An 18,285-nucleotide genomic window follows, 5' to 3' on the forward strand; every position below is an offset into this window, starting at 1 on the left:
ATAATTTAGTTGAGTATTGAATTGAGTTAGATTTAGGCGTAATGTAATTGAATGAACACGTTATTGAACACATTTTTTTCACGTTTTCATGAAAATATTTCAAGCATTCAGGTTCAGTGTTTCCACAACATTCAAATACTCATCAAAGAAATCGACGTTTGCCTATTAACAAGTTATCAGATTGTGGACGTTGCAAAGTTTTTTAATGAGAAATAATAGGATTGATGATCAGTCAAATTTAATGAGACGTGCAAGTTGCCATTACCGTGATAGGTTGACATAGGTATAGTTATATTTTTATACAAAATGATGTGCAACATATAACTAAAAAATTGAGACAACAAGTTGAAATACCATAAGAAATACTCTTACATCCAAAGTAAGAAAGTTGAGTTGTACTCCCTCCGTTCCATAGTACTCCCTTCATTCCGCTTAAGATGACACGCTTTTCTTTTTAGTTTGTACTAACTAAGATGACACATTTTCTTTTTTGGTAACTTTCTCTCTCCAATTAATACACTCAACCACTTTTTCTCACTCCTATTAAAATATCCATCTTTCTTTATCTTTCTACTTTAATACTGACATCCACCTTCTCTCTCCAGTTAAACACTTTAACCAATAACTCCTAAAATCTCGTGCCGGCTAAGCAATGTGTCATCTTAGCCGGGACGGAGGGAGTAATATAGTCATTTTGCCATTTTGGTACGTTTCATAGTAATAGAGTCATTTTTCTTTTTAGTACCCCCTCCGTCCCCGATTAAGAGTCACATTTCATTTTACCATAAATAGTAAGTAGGTAACACATTCCACTAACTCAATTCAGTCACATTTTATTATAAAACCAATATAAAAAAATGGGTATCACATTCCACTGACTTTTTCAACCAACTTTTCTTTACATTTCTTAAAACTTGTGTTCGGTCAAAGTGTGACTCTTAATCGGGGACGGAGAGATTAGAAGTTTACACATTTTTTCAGACCTACTTTACTCTCTCTTACTCTTTTTTTTCTCTCTTCATCTCTCTACCTTTTTCATTTTTCACTTTATTCTCCCTTTACTTAACTCACCTAACACAATTTTTCTTAATCTTCGTGCCGAAAAGAAACGTCTCAATTACTATGGAACGAAGGGAGTATTTCTTTTCCGATTGCCCTAAGTAGTTGAGTCATTTATATTTTAGGCAAAAATATTAATCTTTCTTATTTTACTATATATCATACTCTCTCCGTCCCTGTGTGACTGAGTCGTATTCCTTTTTGGATTGTCCCACTGTAGCTGAGTCGTTTCCTTTTTTGGCAAAAAGCAACAACTTTTCTTTTTTTTTACTTTACTTTCTTTCACTTTATTCTCTATTCATCTCTCTATCTTTTCTTTTTCTACTTTATTATTCATTTACTTAATATCGTTTCCTTTTTTAGAGAAAAAACAACTTTTCTTCTCTCTTACTTTATCCTCTCTAACTTTATTCTCTCTTCATCTTTCTATCTTTTCTTTTTTCTACTTTATTATTCATTTACTTAACATCGTTTCTTTTTTTGACAAAAAACAACAACTTTTCCTCTCTCTTACTTTATTCTCTCTTCATCTCTTTATATTTTTCTTTTCTACTTTATTATTCATATACTTAACTCTTTTAACAATTTTTTTTTAAAATCCCGTACCGATAAGAAACGTCTCTACTGCTACATAGGGACGAAGGAAGTACTTTATTAGTTCTATTTTAATCTTTTAATTATTAATTTCTTCAATCTCATTTGCAGAATAAACACTTCAACTAACTTAGAACGGAGAATACTTATTATCTTGGGAAAGTATTCTCTAATTTATTATCAATGTTTCGAAAGACTTACAATCCCCAAAGTCACCTTCCTTGGCCAGGAACTTAGCAAAAAAAGTTTCTCAATCATTCAGTGTGTGATGGATCAGGAATATGAGGAACGTAAAGGTGAGCTTCCATTCCTAAGAGGAGGACGGGGATCATTTGACCCGTATTCTTCAATAACAAATTTCAAGCAAGATTTGGGAGAAGAGGCTTTGTCACATGAGAAATTGGAAAACGGATGGGTTTTGTATGAGGAATTATTAGAGCAACACAAAATCATAGCGCTGCTCAAACACTTTGCATCGCACAGCCAGTTTCTCTTCCATGATCTGATACAATTTTGGGGAGTGGTGAAAGTGGAGGGGAGACATCACTACCTTTCTTCCTCCCACCACCCTTTTTATGTTAGCAGTCTGTGCAAAGGGTTATGCTTGTACAGGAAGCTATGCAGAGATCAAGAGTATGTCGTTGATGTGGTCGGAGGAGGAGATAATGATGAGAAGCAGCTTGGAGGCGTGGGACGGGTGTACCGGAACAAGCTACCTGAATCCACACCTGATCTGAGACTATACTCCACCCATGAGTTTCCGATGCGGGATGAAGCTGCTCGCTGCGGTTTCAAACCTTATATGGCACTGCCTATATTTGATTCCTATAAATATGAATACTATGGTGTGCTGGAGCTCTTTCACGGCTATTGTTCTCATTATGAAAGGGATCGTTTACTATCTCTGCTGGATCGAGCACTACAGGTTATTCTTCTCAACTAAATATACATACTCACCACTTAGAGGCGTTTGTGTTTGGCTAGGTTGATAAAATTTCAATTAAAGGAGTATGACTAAAACTAAAATTAGGGTTCTTATTGTATATTTTAGAGTATAAAATTGATGGAGTACAAATTATATCAACTAAGAAATTATCCTAAAAACAAGAAAATAATGTCTAAATCCAAGAGGCCGGTAAGCTAATTATATTATAGATAAACTAGATTTATGGAAGAAATTTGATGAAACTAGATTAAGTAAAATAAAGCAGGGTAAAAAAGAACCAAAGCAGCAAGAACCACTCTTTCTATATGCATTAGATTTACTTCTACGGGGAATAATATGCTACATACCTTATCTGTGCTTTTTATGTGAGCACCACTCTCGTTTGACTCACGTTTAGCGTTGTTCGTTTCCATTTATCTATTTAGTTTGATTCTAATATATTAAAAAATGTTATTGCAATTTTTTATTTCACAAAATTCATAAAAATCAAAGCTTGATTTATTATTTTATTCATTTATTTAAAATTATAGAGAAATCGAGCAAATCGAGCTTTGATTTTTATGAATTTTGTGAAATTAAAAATTGTAATAACATTTTTTAATATATTAGAGGTAAACCAAATAGATAAATTGAAACGAACAATATTAAACGTGTGTCAAACGAGAGTGGTACTCACATAAGGTATGTAGCATATAATTTCTCTTACTTTTACCCGATAAATAGACGGAATCCTAAATTAATTTATATAATTAAGAATCATGTTTATTTTAAGTTCTATTTCTATTGAATCCAAGTTGAATACGACTAAAAGTCTTTTTCCCATTAATCTCTTGCCACGCGAAAGCATATTAAACGTCATATTAACTTCTAACACGCATAAATACTATTCATCAAAAGCTATCTCCTGAATATTTCTAGCCCAAGAGTTTCTAATTTATATATTGCTCTTTTTTCTGAGTTAAAAGAGACAACAAATAATATACAATTATTATATTGTTAAGCCATAGTCAAAATAACACAAGCTAGAATCACACTCATGGAAATGAATTAATTTCATAAAAATAAAGCGAGAAATAATTATCTAGAAAACATGATTTAACAAATAATACAACATGCCAAGAGTAAAGCAGAGAATTAGCCACATATAGGTAACTTAATTCTTGTGCCATGTAAGTTGTTTGGGACGGATGAAGTATTACTCCCTCCGTCCCAGAGAAGTTGGCACACTTTCCTTTTTAGTTTGTCCCACAAAAAATGTCACATTTCCCTTTTTGGAAAAAGTTCTCTCTCGCATAAATATAAAAATTATATTTTATCTCTCCATTTAACACACAAAACAAAACCTCCTAAAATCCCGTGTCATTTTCAAAGTATGCCAACTTCTCTGGGACGGAGGGAGTATAATTTAATTCACATTGATCCTTTTTATAATTTTAGAGATGATATTTTTAGAATTTCACATTATAATTTGGGTGGTCAAGTGTGACGAGTTATTATCATAAGACTAATGTATGTACATCAAATATTTGATTAAATTTAATATTTCATGGATTATTACTGAAACTAAACACGCATATATCATTATATTCAGATTGCAGGGTTGAGATCAAATCACGATTCCATTGCTATTAGCAACCCGACAAAAGAAATGGTAAACATAACGTTTCTTTAAAATATACTATTTCATTCATGACTGCAGTTCTTATTTTGTCCCTTCAATATAAACAGCATCAACCTGCAAGTGAAATAACAGAGGTACTTGAATTGGCTGTGGCGACAATCCCACGACTATACCTGGCACAAGTTTGGATCCCTTGTAACAACCAATGTGTAAACATCTCCACCAACTTAGGCTGCATGGAGATGATATCTTTTATAAATTCTCAAAGTAAGATATTCAATTCTTGGGGTGATATTGATGATTACATGCATGACTATCTTCAAGCTTGTCAATTTCACAAGCTTCAAATAGATCTTCACAGTGGCCATTCAAATTTATGTGGTCTCACTATATCTGAGAATCCGTTGGCCCACTATACCCAGAGGGCTCGGATATCTCATTGCTTTGGAATTTCATATCAAAGCAATACCAACCTGTACGTTATTCAATTTTTCCTTCGGCCAAAATATATACAAGATGCTTGCGGTGATCATTCCCTATAGTTGCTCTTAAGGATACTGGAGATCAATCTCAAGAGTGCAATATTTTTATCTGGGAAACAACTTGTAGAGGAATATGCAAGGCCTGATGCAATAGAATGCGAATCAATTGATCGGTTCAGTTTGATCAAGTCTTACAAGCAAAACTTTCTGGAGTTGAACATAACAAGATACTTGAAGATGGTTGACTCTTGTTGCCTAAAACCTGCATCAGCGGGTACGAACAAAGGGTGGGTTTTCAGCTTGCCAGCTAAACAAAGCGTATATTGTAAAAACCACGTGAAAAGTAACTCATCATTGATCAAGGAGAAGATGAAAGTTTTAATGAAAAAAATAGCAGCAAAATCTTGGAAACACAATAAATGGATAGTCCAATTTTGGGCGCCTAAAATGAAGAAAAATAGGTGCTATCTAGAAACTTCAGATCAACCTTATGTTGTTGGTTGTCTTGCAAAGGGTATAGCTGCTTTCAGGAAACAATGTACGGAAAGTTACTATTTTGTTGACGACCAAGCCACACAAGATGAACTCGGACCCCCTGGACGTGTCTTCAGATTCGAACACCCTGAAATCAGCCCTGACCTCTTCTACTACACTAGACAAGAATTTCCAGTAAGAAACTTTGCAATGCTTTGTTGTAATCGTGGATACTTGGCCCTGCCCGTATTTGATGATGAAGACATAGGAAATCGTAAGCTCGTGGGTGTACTAGAGTTCCTAGGATTTTATTATTCCGACCTTCGAAGCATTGGAAAACAACTAGAGGTACTGTCTGTTGACATTTTTGACTTGTCACTATATAAAATTTGTTGTGAAAATGATGTCCAGTTCCATGCAGGCAGCAAAGTTGTGCTCGACTCACATAGACATCCATCCAGGATTCTTAGCAAATGAACCTGTCAATGTATGCTCTAACACAATTTCAGATGTGTAATTCTATAACCAACATGCTTATATGTCTTTATATGAATTCAATCTGTTTAAACTTAATATGTTCTATTTGGATCAGACTATCAATTGCAGGAAAAGAGCTTTGACAGAAATCCGCAATGCCCTTGGAATAATCAATTTGGACATTCCCCAACTCCATATGGCAAATGTTTGGGTCTCTACTGGAGAATGTGTTAGCACTACTAATACTAATAGAAGTTGCATGGAGCTAGTAATATCTACTCGTTACTCTATGAAATTTATGCCTACAGAATCAGTTCACCAGATTAATGTCCAAGCCAGAAAAGGGATTATTGGAATGGTACTGGTTTCCGAAAACAAATCATGTTTTTATCCATATTTAAGTGAACTTAGCATAGTCGACCAACCCATGTCACACTTTGAGATGGGTGATCGACGTGATGCTTGTTTTGCAATTTGTTTGCATAGTTCACACACCGGTTACCTTGTTTATGTTATGGAGTTCTTTCTCTACCAAGGTCCCGCAACATATAAATATGTTCGGTCCTTCTTGAGCCTTCTATTCCCAATAATAAAGCCAGCAGCAGCAGCAGCAGCAGCAGCAGCAGCAGAAGAAGAAGAAGAAGAAGAAGAAGAAGAAGAAGAAGAAGAAGAAGAAGAAGAAGAAGAAGAAGAAGAAGAAGAAGAAGAAGGAGGAGGAGGAGGAGGAGGAGGAGGCGTGCATGCAGGAAAAACGACATTTCTAGGTGGCCAAATAGAAGAGAACACAACAAAAATTTATCCCTTTTTGAAGAAGAAAGTGCTGCAGATTCAGAGCAAGATGTGTCGCCATCAACAGTCAACCTTCCTCCATTAGAGAATGTGACACAAATAAATACAGGCGCAAACAAAGCTTACAGAAGATTTAATAAAATTTGAGTTGTCTCTATCATTATTAAGATTCACAAAGCTTACAGAAGAAGTGGCCAAGAGTCTAAATTTGGAGATAGGTAGTTTCAAGTTGAAATACAGGGATGAAGATGGTGATGAGATCTTATTAACCAGAGATGCTGATTTGCAACTCTGTCCAAAGACTCAAACAGCAACAGGCAAGGCACTCATTCAACTGTTGGTTCGATGACAAGACTAGCTCCACTTTTCTGTACAATTCATTTCTAAACAGCCGCCTCTGCAATTGCTTAAGTTTCTGGACTGAAAATGGGCTAACACATTCTGACTTTGATGGTGGATCTGTCAAGACATTGTTTCTATTGTCTTCGTCTTGGATTTTGGTGTAAAAGCTTCTTTATTGTGCTTCTGCATATAGCAAAAGAGTTGCAAAATTCATAACGATTTATACTCTGGAATTCTTATATAACTTTAATTGTGTGGTCTCTTATTTTGTGATTGGAATAAACTTTTACTGAGATTGTATGGAGTTAGTTAAATATACATGTTTTTAAAGAGAGCAATATTTGTAAAATAGCTAAAATTCTTAACAAATTTATTACTACTATTATTTTAATACTAAATGGTAATAGTGGTCAAAATGATACTATGTCTAGAATAGCCATTCTTCTTCGTATTCGATTATGTTTATAAAAGTTAACGCAAAGTTAAGGCATGTAGCACTTAACTGTGATTTACAGAGACGAGATGCTGAGATTGATAGGCACATTGAACTTCAGGTGAGAATTGTGGTTTCTTGAAAAAAAAAAAATTCCTGTTCAGTTGGTTGCTTGATTTGACTGTGTATGATATTGGTTATGCTTGCCTATGATTGATTAACATAGCTAGTATGGATGATTTATTCTTCAGTGTTGTAAATTGCTTGTACTGTATTTATAGTTATATGAAGATATCATCATAATTTGGTTGTGTATTGAATAGAGTTAGATTTAGGTGTAATGTTGTTGAATGAACATGTTATTGAAAGCATTTTCTGGGTCTATTGCATAATCATTGTCATTTGGGCTTGAGTTTTGTTATTTCTCTCAAGGCAATCTGATACATGCAAATCCTTTTATAGTGATACTATTTCTACCTTTTTGGTGTCTGATCATGTAATACTGCTGCATGAAAAATGAGAGACAAAACCATTGCTTAAATAGCGTAGCCAGATCCATTGTATGTTTCTGCACTGTGCTCAGCTGTGTACTGCTATTATTCGGTTAGGCTGCATGGTAATGCAAGAAACTCCTTGACGGCAACAATGGTGCACGTACCTGAGAGCGCCTCTAATATCGATCAAAACAATAAAATGACGGCAACTATCCACAAACGAAACAAAATTGACCCACATAATAATGATAATGCTTATCAATGTTCAGGAACAGAGAATAAAAAGGTTAAAGCTATAAATGCACACTGAGTAAAGGAAGATAACTTGGATCTCTGTCTCATCTTTCTTAGCCCCTGAGAATTCAATGTCGCCTTCCTCATTCCTGTCCTCGTCCTCGTACTCTTAGTCCAGGACTGTAACATAAATTGGAAACTCAAAGTAAATTGAGAAGATGTAACAATTTTATCATGAAAAAGTTGCACTATACTTTGATTTAGTGAATCTGAGTGTGGGAAAGATGAGTTGGTTGCTGTAGTATTTTCTCCACTTCTTGCACAATGCAACTGGAAGAAATACTAATAGTAATCCAACTCCATAACCCAAACAAGTGATTATCAATTGCCAATTGTATTTTCTCTTGTTCAAGCTTGCAGGTGAATTTACCCAACCCCATGAAACGGACCCCTTGTCGCACCATTTCAAGGGAAATCCGCAGAGTCTTGAATTCCCTGCAAAGCTTTCCGCATAACATGTTTGGAATTTGCTACCGCTTGGGATCATTCCATACGAGTCATTGTAGGATAAGTTCAAAAATGAAAGGAAATTGAGACTTGTGAGCACTTTTGGTATTATCCCTGTCAGCTGATTATCAGAAAAGGTCCAGTGATCCAAACTCTTTCAGATTTCCAATGGAGCTTGGAATTTTACCTGAGAAAGAATTGTGTGTTAAGTTGAGAACATAAAGTGAACTGAGATTTCCAACATGTCTCCACTGGAATTATTGCTGGAGAAGTCGATGGTTGTAAAGACTGTCAAATACCTTTCAAGCTCAAGCTCTAAGCCTTTGATAGTACTAACTGTTACTGCCTCCTGATAGGAAAAGCCACCAAGAAACTCAAATCTTATGTGGCCTTCCCCTGTTATTCTCTAGTATCACTCCTCTCCAACTTGCAATGCTTCTTGGATTGAAATATAATCTGTAAATGACATATTGCACACACTCGGCTAAATGAAATATAATCCGAACTTGATTTTTATTTTTACTTGCATAATCACAGTCATTTTTTGCTTCCATTTCATTCTCACTTAATTAGCGCTATGTAGTTTGATCTACATTTGTAATCACGCTAAGATTCTTTATTGTATTAGTAAGGGTAATTACATATTACAGTCTCCTATAACAGGAGACACTTACAACAAATCAACACCTTCAAACCTTCTACAGTGGCTCCAAAATCATTCTTCTTCCTCTCAGTCCATGTTTAACAATACTGTCGGATCTGAAAATATTCATACAGCCGGTTCAAACAGCACTTTAAAAATATGAACATCGATGGTCTCATCATCGTGGAAGGCGCTGTAGTAGTAAGTCTTGAAAACAGATAAAAACGTTTGTTTGATGTTTCTGTCGATGCAGCCTCCATTTTCTTCGAGGACCAACTTCACCAACGCCTGCATATCCTGTTCGAGCTCCTTGTCCTTTATGCCCCCGTCCACAACTTCCAGTGTCTGAACATGTTGAGTCAATAATAGTTCGCAACATGACATATTATTTTCTTGCAAGGAAACACAAAGATAATAACAAACCTTTTTATCTTTAATTAGGCTAAGGCGCTTGCATATTTTGTTAGTCAGGGTTGAGAGAGTCGTGTATTCAGGGTGCAACAATACGTCACCGTTGATAGCAGTGAGACCAACGCATATGTTGATTGTGTTTGCTTGGAGCTCCGCCTCATCCCCACCATTTGCCTCCTCTTGTTGCAGTTTCATGAACCATTGCCTCCACTGCACATCAATTCCACAAAACAAATAAAAAATGAGTATTTTTTCCATCATATTTTAAGGTTTATTGAATATAATCAGATATAATCAGGTATTGATAAACCCTATTAATCAATCTCCTATCAAGTTAATTTATTAAACTATGATTGAGATAAATAATAATCCACAATTTGGGTTTTAATTTACTGAAAACAGTTAACATTGGACTCACAGTATTTTTCAGTCGATGGCGAGTATATCTGTCGAAACCATCTAGAAGTTGCTGGAAGGTTGTCAGCAGAGTTCCAGCCAGTCCATGATCTTTCTTAGCACTATGTCACATAATTCATGAAGCAAAAAAAATGGTTGAGTTTTGAGATTTAACTTGAATTTCATCATGAATAGTAAAGAATATGTGTACCCTATTGCTTGATCGAGGCCATCGATTTGTGTAACAAGAGTTATTTGGTCCAAAGATAGTGCAGTTCCATGGTTAAGAAATGATGTGATCATCCTAGAAACAATTTGGGTTTTGGTCCACACAAGCCTCTCCCGTGTTCTTTCAGGTTCGAAAATGGTTGCTGCAGCCAAAAAGTAAGCACGAAGCAAGTCTCGTTTGCTTATCCCGAATTCACTAACACTACTTTTTTTGGTACCATCTGCACAAGTTATCACAAATGTACAAAAATTGCACGTAAGATATTACTCCATTTAGTTTATTGTATGATCAACTGAGACTATATGCATACTCTAGCATGTAAGTCCATTCCAACTGATGTTGTGCTTGGCATCTGTTGAAATCCATTATCGCGAGCTCTTTGTATCTGTCGTTGCTGATTTCCGGCATCCTGCATATATAAGTTAGATATAGGATCACCAGTTCACCAAAAGAGAAGAAATATTTATTTGTGATGCTAATTAACCTGTAGAAAACCTTGCCTATCCATACGTCGCCCGAACCAGCATAATATTGTAGATAATACGCAGCCTCAACACGTGGTAGAGTTGCGTACCATGGCATCTTCAGCCCTAGCTTCACCTGTTTGAATATGAAGATTCATTGATATGAAAACCAAAAAGAATTTATATAATTTTTGCAATTAGTAATGACCTACCTCATCGATGAAGTGGTGGTATATGACCCATTTTTCTTGAAGTTGATGGTTGGCTATCTTTTGTTGCAAAAAGTTATATGCAAATTTTGAGGCTTCCTCAAGTATTTCTTCTCCGGGGAATCGCAGCTGGGCAGCTCTGTAGAGATTGTATATTGGAGATGCTGACTCGATCATCTGACCACCGTAGCATGAAAATTTACCATCTTGCTGCTTGAAATGTTCAAGTACATCTAATCAAGTGAAGTGAAACCATATATTATCAATTATTTTGTTTTGAAATATTTGAATTATTATGAAAAAATGTATACTTGGATCGACATTGTATCCGTGCATTCTTAGAAGCCTGACACCCATGGACGTGCAATCAATTTCGCAAAATTGCGAACCTCTGCCACTGAAAATACCCTTCTCTGTCCAAACACTGTGTTCCAAAAATTAACACTGATTAATTATGTTTGTTAATCAATGCCGCTTTATCACATACTGACTATAGACTTTGGGAACCACACAAATTTTAATATGAAAATGAAAAAATAAAAGAGAATGAGACAAAAATACTAATGAAGTGTGAAAAATGTTTCCAAAAATGAAAGTGAGACGGACGAAATAACAATAACTGCATTTTTAAGGACTAAGAGAGTATAAACATTCACACCTTTTGATGTGATCTAAAAAAGTCTTAATTTCTTGCGGGAAGAAACGAGAAATTCCCAGGCGTTGTAGTCTGTCGATTGCCCAAAGTCTTGCAAAAATATCCACGGGATATGTATGTGGCGCTACACATATGTTGCACTAGTCCACAATTAGCTATTTAATTAATTAAAAGATAAATTGTTAGAAAATATATCAAGTTTGGTCGATTTAGATCTGGTCAATTTTGCAACTTTAGGCTTTATAATCTTGACATTATTTTTCAATTTTCTCATAATCTCATATTTGGGAAAAACTAATTCTGATGTGGTATAAGGAAAATGCATATAACCAAAGCCACATCTTTAGTTTTATAAATTTAAAACGACGTCATCTACTATAGTTAGTCTACCACATTTTAATTTTTTATATATGTACGGCAGGACATTGAAATTTTCCCCTTGAAGAAAATTGAGAAAAATATCAAAGTTATGATATAACCGTCGTCTATTTTATATAAGACGTGAACCTAAAATGAGAATAAGAATTACCACCACCGTTGCAATTGTTGACGGCGTTCTGGATGAAATCGAAGCATTTTTGGTCTTTGGTGTGCATGAAGACGTAGGCGGTGGACGAGGGCGAAGTGAGGAAGGAGCCATCGGCTGACTGCAGTTTTAGCATCTTTTCCCACTCCAAATCTCCCATCCCTTCTAAACTGTATAGTAAACTTGTTGGCGTTTCGTATATCATATCCTTGGGTATCCTGTCAAGTGCCATGTTACAAATTTGAATTTTGATTGGTTACACAATACTCGTCAATTTCATAAGAAATTATCTAGTTACTTTTTCAATCTTTCTTCTTTTATTCTAGCAATCTCCTTGATAAGGGGATGATCATAGGGAAGGCCTTGAACGCCCACGTGTTTGGCTCTTTGGACAAGGGCAGGAAACACGATCTCAAATCCCGATGTCATGTGCTCAATGTTCCCATCTTTGAGGTTGTGCACATTTTCATTGATGTACGTCACTCCTAATCGACGACAAGTACGATGCATAACATATTTATATTAAGGAAAATAACAAAAAAATCACAAAATTTGATAAAATTCTGATCAGTTCTATAACTTTAAAAAATGGTCGATTAAATCATAACTTTGATGATTTTCTAAATTATCCTATGGGTTTGAATATAGGAAAAATTGAGCGTGACATAGATGCAAGGAATGTGTGATGTGGATACAAGAAACGAATGACGTGGAATAAAGTATTAAACGACACCGTTCTATCCCAGATTTATGTCTTCAATATGAATCATTCTCAACAATTGCTAATTTGCATGTCTTGTTTCATCCCTATTTTGTGTAAAAGACGAAAATCTAATGTGAAACGATGTCGTTTAATAATTTATTCCACGCCGTACGTCCACGGCATTGACGCCATATGTTCCCGGTGTTCATATTGCCATGCTCAATTTCCCTCAAATTTAAAAAATCCATGGGACAATTCAGAAATTCGTCAAAGTTATATATGATTAATTGGTCATTTTTTACTAGAATTTTTTAACGTGGTTTTTTTTGGCTATTTATCCTTATTTTATAGAAAATATATAATTAAACAATATAGAAATAAGTAGACAAACCTTTTTCGATCATGTCATCGTGAAGGTTCCATGATTTCAAGGCCACCACGCACGCTAAAGTATTTAGAATCCGATCGTATATGCAGAAGAAGTCATCCCCCCACGAGCCATCGGCCTTCTGGTGCCGCGCTATCCACTCAAGGCACGACGGGAACTGTGGGGCTTCGCGCCCTTCCAAGTCCTTGATTAGGCCCACTATCGACGTGTCATAGGGCGACACGCTTATTCGCCCGTCTCCCGACGTCATCAACAGATTCTTGACATGCTCGATACAGCCCTCGATCTGATTGTCCACCTTCACAAACAAACCAAAAAATTTCGGTTCAAGATTAATTGTGACAAATTTGATGTGTCAGTTCAGGCTTACTTGAAGAGGAGTGTTTTCTTCACTCACTTGGGACGCATCCAAACTAATCAAGGCTCTCGTACTGTTTTTGTTTTTGCTCGGGTACGTACCTCGACATTCAGTTAATTTCGATAGCTGCTTGCGACGAATTCGACAACTCAATCGCGCGTGTTTGGTGCTACTATTCAGCCATGCGTAAACTAGGTCGGCAAATAAAAACAATCATGTGAATGTAAAAAGAGAGAATTAGAACCATTATATAAGTTTCACGGGCCACTCCAATTTAGTTACATGATAAATAAGCGTAGCCTAAAACTTTTAACTAACCCAACAGTATATAATTGGACCAGAAACAATATTTATGCTTCAATTTAGTCAGTTCGATAGAGGGCGGGTCTAACCCTGTTAGTAAAAGGTTAAATCTATGCAATAGAGAGTTGGTCCAACTCGTTCAGTAAAAAGTCTCGTGGACATTAATCACGCTACACATACAGAATATTTGACTAGGAGATTTTTTTTTTCTTTGATGAGAAAGAGGTAAATAAATATAAACATGGTTAGAGCAATCAAAAATATGTTGTTACCGGCGTAAAATTCCGGCAGGTGAACTTCTGCCGATTGCTGCAACCTGCGGCTGGTAACCGGTGTTGTGCTCAAATTTAGAGTAGACATAGTGGTCATTCTTTTTTTTCAATTTATGAACAAGACTCCTTGCCTGAGATAGCTAGCTGTAGCAATCCGGCTACCAGTTAACTACTCAACTATCTAAGTTACTGAATCTATTGAAATTGGAATACTTCGGCATACAATTGACATTATTAAGTGGAAGGCGACCAATAAATTATTGACATACTTGAGATCTGATTTCTTGCCTATGCTGATAGTTGTCATATCTTTTAAAAAATTGTCATAAATAGTTGTCATATCTTTTAAATGGGAATAGTTAATTGGAAATTTGAAGTTGATCAAACACCGTTTGACACTTCATTTGTTTGGGATGGTTATATGCGTACTAAATTAAAATTGAGTTTTCCGTTCTCTATTTAAAAAATAATATCAATGACGGTGTCTTACTATGTCTAAAAATGACTTAAACCTCTAATCTATTAATCCACGGTTAGAAATGTAACTTAACAGCCATCAAATTGTTGAGATTATACGCCATCAACCAATATTTCACTTTTTAAAATTTGTATAGAGTCGTCAAAATATCGATTTTTACTGAAATAACCCAAGGTGTCACCCTCCACAGTATATTTATTCAACTCTAATTTATTAGTCTGCAATTACAATTGAAAAATTGGACAATTGTCACATTTTTGTCACAACAGGTACATATCGCGTGCCAAATATTAATTTTTTTAGGCCGACTAATACTGGCATTAAAAACACACATCAACATTTTAATATCCACGGCAAATAAGTGAAGATAAATTTTTGCAACATCTTACTTTAACTAATCTATTTTGAATATAATTAAAAAAAATAAAGGAACATCATGAGATAGCATCAAATAATTTAGTTTAAAAGCTGAATTGAACTATAAAAAAAATCTCAATTCTCATTTAATTGACCAAATAATATTTGAGAAACTTGACAATTATGAGTTAATTAAGTCACAATTAATCGACTAGAAGACATCGATTAATTCACGATCCATCAACAATAGAAAATATCACGATAAAGTAGAATCGAAATCTCCACTCATTAATTAAAAGTCAATCTCAATATCTGTACATAAGAGCACTCCCAATGGAGTTCCCTTATTTCTCCCTTATTTCTCCCTAACTCCTGCCACATCAGCGCCACATCAGCATCACATTTTATCCCCAGTTTTTAGCCAACCCCTACAATGGTTTCTCCCTTATTTCTCCCTTATTTCTCCCTAACTCAACATTTCATTTTTACATCATCACTAATTTAATTGTTTTATTTTTATATATAATAAAGCTAGCTTATTTAATTTATAAAGATAAATCAAATAAATAGTAATAAAGTTCGTTGTATTAAACACGGGTACACATTACAACGAAGAAAATTAAAAAAAAAAAAAGTACACGAATGGAAATAAAAAATCAAAAAAAAAATTCAAAGAAAAAAAAATTCAAGGGCGGTGGGCGCGGTTTCTATTTGCCCACAATTCTTCGATGATATCGTGTTGTAGTGCTTGATGGGCCTCCTTCTGGTGTATGTCCATGAACGCCTGGAACCGTTCATGTTCGTTGTGCGGTACACCCTGGCGGGCGGACTCGGTTGAGACACCGTGACTCGATGATGCAACACTTGGGTCGTTGGTGACGTCGAGGACGCCTTCGTGTTCATCTTCGATGATCATGTTATGCATGATGATGCACGCATACATGATATCGGCAATATCCCCCTGGTAGAAAAAGCGCGTCGGACCCTTTACCAGTGCAAATCGCGATTGGAGCACCCCAAATGCCCTCTCCACATCCTTGCGCGCAGACTCTTGCGCTCGGGCAAAATACCTTCTTCTATCTCCGAGTGGGCATCTGATCGTCTTCAGAAACACGGGCCATTGCGGATAGATGCCGTCAGCCAGGTAGTACCCCATGTTATGCACATTGCCATTGGCCGTGAATTCGATGGAGGGGCCTAATCCGTTGATCCGCTCGTTGAAAAGGGGCGAGGAATTGAGAACATTTAGGTCGTTGTTCGACCCGGCTATACCAAAATAAGCATGCCAAATCCAAAGCCGTTGGTCGGCAACGGCTTCAAGAATGATGGTGGGATGCGTACCTTTGTAGCCGGTAGTAAACTGGCCTCGCCACGCGGTTGGGCAGTTCTTCCACTGCCAGTGCATACAGTCGATGCTGCCGAGCATCCCCGGAAAGCCGTGGGTCCTCCAGTGCCAATCCAGTAGGAACTGGCAGTCAGCTGCGTCCGGCGAGCGAAGGTAGTGCTCCCCAAATATCTCTCGCACGCCCTGACAGAAATTCTTCAGGCACTCGTTGCCAGTCGTCTCGCCGCATTGCAGATACTCATCGAACATGTCGGCGGACCCTCCATATGCCAACTGCCGGATGGCAACAGTGCATTTCTGTAGGGGCGATAGTCCGGGCTTCCCTGCTGCGTCTCGCTGGAGCCGGAACTCGGGGTAACGCGCGGACAACGCATTAACAATGCGCAGGAAGAGGGAGCGGCGCATTCTGAACCGGCGACGAAATACATCTGCCGGATAACGTGGTTCCTCCGCGAAATAATCGGCGAACAGCCGATCGTGCGCACCAGTGTGGTTGCGAGGGATGTATCGGCGCCGCCGGCGGATTGGCCGTTGGGGGGGTGGCTGCTGCATTCGAGCGATCTCGCTTTGTATGCAGCGGGAGATATAGTTGTTGATTGGGTTGTTGGCGAAACCCGCTACATCCCATCCGGTGGGAGCGGGAGGTACCTCTTCTTCGGAAGAAGAATGTGATATTTCCTCGTCGGACTGAGCACGAGACGATGAATCAGAACTCATTTAATAAAGATGGAGAGAAAAAAGATTGAAAATTTGTGTGAATGAAGTTTGTGGGTGATGAATGGAGGAAGAGGATGAAATATTTATAGGGGTGGGATAAAATAGCCGTTCGGCCAAAAAAAAAAAAAAAAATTTTAAAAATCGCCGATTATCGCCGAGCGTCGCCCACAGTGGCCGGCGATCGCTCGGCGATAATCCGGCGATAAATCGCCACTCGGCGAAGCAACGGTAACATTATCGCCGAATTATCGCCGACTTCGCCACAATGGCCGGCGATAATTCGGCGATAATCGGCGATTTATCGCCGAGAATTCGCCACCTCCATTGGGAGTGCTCTAATCTATTTAAAGATGTAAAATTACCGCAAAGTAACGAATTCAATTATCAATTCCTAAACCAAATACAAAATTGATCTACCAAAGAAAAAATCTTATTGTTTATATTTATAATAAAGAATTCTCAATTCTAAAATCACACTTTTGCACATGTACAACCATGAACTGAAAAAGAACAAAACAGTTAGTCAAAGGAAGGGATGCTTAAACGGTTCTTCAATTTTCAGTTAATTGGAATGAGAACCGGAACCGAGTGGTTAGTCAATAAGTTGAAACCGGTTCTAGAATTTATGAAAATTTTAAACTAGTTAATCGGTCAACAGTTCTGATTTTAGGATTTATGAAAATTTAAAATCAGTTAACCGATCAATCAATCCGATTAGAACTGGAACCGGCTAAATAAAGAAGCCTAGTCAAAAGTATCAATTCAATTCTCAATTGAATTGAATTATCAATTCAATCAATGCAAAAAATCTCTACATGCGTAATTCTTCATTATCAAATCAAATCAAATAATTAAATATGTTTGACCAAAACAAGATGATGACGTCCAATTCAACAACAAACAAGATTTGTTAAGCATGCAAATCACTATCCACAAGGATGCGACAGCTGTATTAATCATAAATCAAAATTTAAAGTTGCATAATTCATCCATTCCTCCATGTTGCTGCGGCGGCAGTAGGCATACAAATCATTCAGCGGAAAATTAATATCAACTAAATATATTCTCGATTCAAATCTAAATTGAACTCTTAATTAATCAACCAAAAAATCTCCACAGCAATTAACAATAGTTTTCAATTATGAATTCATCAGTATGTGTGCGCAAACATTTAATTAAAACAACCAAATAAATCCACAAAAGACAAACCTTTAGATTTTATGGATTCATAAACAAACAAGAACATAATAAATGAGTTGCTATTTAGCATAAATTAATCAAGAATAACAGAAAAGAGCATGTGAAATTAAATGGTGGAATTGCTTTATCGCGCCTATGATCATTAGATAATCCATGACTCGGGGACGGAGCCAGGAATT

At 36.6% G+C, this 18,285-nt stretch overlaps 2 pseudogenes across 1 annotated transcript; one reads left to right on the forward strand and one right to left on the reverse strand.

Moving 5' to 3' along the window:
* Window positions 1-1,851: 1,851 nt before the first annotated feature.
* Window positions 1,852-6,791, forward strand: LOC148934419 (uncharacterized; annotated as a pseudogene).
* Window positions 6,792-8,984: 2,193 nt separating this feature from the next.
* Window positions 8,985-14,294, reverse strand: LOC125219469 (copalyl diphosphate synthase 2, chloroplastic-like; annotated as a pseudogene). The gene is made up of 14 exons (XR_016137814.1): window positions 14,010-14,294; window positions 13,447-13,625; window positions 13,080-13,374; window positions 12,284-12,470; window positions 11,989-12,203; window positions 11,463-11,583; window positions 11,116-11,228; window positions 10,808-11,037; window positions 10,616-10,731; window positions 10,442-10,540; window positions 10,114-10,351; window positions 9,925-10,024; window positions 9,519-9,716; window positions 8,985-9,440 (listed from the first exon to the last, which is right to left on the reverse strand). The product of XR_016137814.1 is annotated as a copalyl diphosphate synthase 2, chloroplastic-like (transcript).
* Window positions 14,295-18,285: the final 3,991 nt, after the last annotated feature.

Source organism: Salvia hispanica, chromosome 1, assembly GCF_029641045.1.
Source record: "Salvia hispanica isolate PSC_SH4W2 chromosome 1, Shi_PSC_v1, whole genome shotgun sequence".
Classification (NCBI taxonomy): Eukaryota; Viridiplantae; Streptophyta; class Magnoliopsida; order Lamiales; family Lamiaceae; genus Salvia; species Salvia hispanica.